This window comes from Caloenas nicobarica, chromosome 37, assembly GCF_036013445.1.
Source record: "Caloenas nicobarica isolate bCalNic1 chromosome 37, bCalNic1.hap1, whole genome shotgun sequence".
Lineage (NCBI taxonomy): Eukaryota > Metazoa > Chordata > Aves > Columbiformes > Columbidae > Caloenas > Caloenas nicobarica.
Genome location: NC_088281.1, coordinates 1,565,319 through 1,567,402, shown reverse-complemented (window position 1 = coordinate 1,567,402; position 2,084 = coordinate 1,565,319).

Genomic DNA, 2,084 nt, shown 5'->3' with positions numbered 1-2,084 from the left:
TTCTTCCTGCTCAACCTCGCCCTCCTCGACCTGGGCTCCATCTCCATCACTGTCCCCAAATCCATGGCCAACTCCCTGTGGGATACCAGGGTCATTTCCTTTGCAGGATGTGCTGCCCAGGTCTTCTTTGTATGTTTCTTATTTGGTGCAGAGTATTCTCTTCTGACCATCATGTCCTACGACCGCTACGTTGCCATCTGCAAACCCCTGCACTACGGGACCCTCCTGGGCAGCAGAGCTTGTGTCCACATGGCAGCAGCTGCCTGGGCCAGTGGGTTTCTCAATGCTCTGCTGCACACGGCCAATACATTTTCACTGCCACTGTGCAAGGGCAATGCCCTGGACCAGTTCTTCTGTGAAATCCCCCAGATCCTCAAGCTCTCCTGCTCAGATGCCTACCTCAGGGAAGTTTGGCTTTCTGTGGTTAGTCTCTTAGTAATATTTGGGAGTTTTATTTTCATTCTTTTCTCCTACGTGCAGATCTTGAGGGCCGTGCTGAGGATCCCCTCTGAGCAGGGACGGCACAAAGTCTTTGCCACGTGCCTCCCTCACCTGGCCGTGGTCTCCCTGTTTGTCAGCACTATCATGTTTGCCCACCTGAAGCCCCTCTCCTTCTCCTCCCCATTGCTCAATCTCTTGGTGTCTCTTCTGTACTCGGTGGTGCCTCCAGCATTGAACCCCCTCATCTACAGCATGAGGAACCAGGAGCTCAAGGATGCCCTGTGGAAACTCATATCTTAGTGTTTTCTGAAGACAATAAAATTTACATCTGCTTCTACATAGCAGTTTTAACGTAACTAGTTACAGGTCCAGTCTATCATCTGTATTTTCTGTTGTTATTGGTGGTTTTTTTTATTTTTACAAGGTTGTCATCCCCTTTGTAATTCACTGTCTGTTTTCTTTTATAACCACTGGCTGTGCAAATGAGGAGTCATGATCTGTGTGTACTTAAACAAAATAAAGGGTCCTCTAGTGACTTCATGTTCACTATATCCTTCCTGCAAGGCCTGTTTGGAGCTGCAGGGACAGCTCCTGTGTGCATGGGAGGAGGGGAAAAGAGTCCAGCCTGGCAGCACTGCCAGGGAGCACCAGCGCTTGGCCTTCCAGAGCTGTTCTCGTTCCACTCCCACACTCTCCTTCTCATCCCTTGTGTTGGTGCAAGGCCTGAGTGCTCTGGCAGCCTGGTCACCGTCCTGCTGTGTGTCAGTCCTGTGAGCGCAGGCAGGGACAGGCCATGGGCACTGCTGTGACAGAGCTGGCCTCTGTAACAGGACTTCTATAAAGAAGAGTGATCTCCTCAGGGCAGTGCTGGAAGGCTTAGGTCTTCTTCAAGTTTCTGTCAAGAACATGCACAAGAAGGTGGCCACAGATGCAAACACCAGTGTACAGCTGCACAGTGTGTGTGTGCAGGGCTGGGCACTCAGCAGTGTCCTCTCACAGCCAGGCCTCCTGCCAGAGACCTGCAGGACCAGCAGAGCAGGGGCTGGGCTGTGCCCCTGTGCACTGGACACCCCGCGGAAGCTGCCCCAGGGCATCGTCATGGACTGGCCCCTCACAACCTCCCTTTCCAGCCCTGGCCTCTCCCCCCAGCTCACGGAAGTTACTCTTCCCTAAACGGATGGACACCGAATGAGTAGGTCAGAAGTCCATGTTTGCATTGTACAGATGAGATGTGAGCACACACATCATGTACATGAGGTGAGATGAAACCGAGTGAGGACAAACACCATCAGCTATTCCTGGGGGTTCCATGAACGCCTGTGGGACAGACATTGTCTCGAGGTCACTTCACATTGAGAGTAACAGCCCATGGGAAACCACCCACTGGGATCTTCTTCCTTGGACTGTGATCCCCGTGTCCATTCCTCATGATGTGGGACATCTCAGATGAGTGCAGAGCAGGGTGACACACCACAGGGCTGAGGTGCCTCCCGTCCCTTTGGGAGTGGCAACAGGAGGCCAGAGGGACACTGTGACTACTGCCTCTGTGTGTAAAAGGGACAGACTCTGTCTCTGAACATCCCTGGGTGCATAAGGAGTCCTGAGACCAGCTCAGACACGGATGCCTGATGGAATCCTGGCAT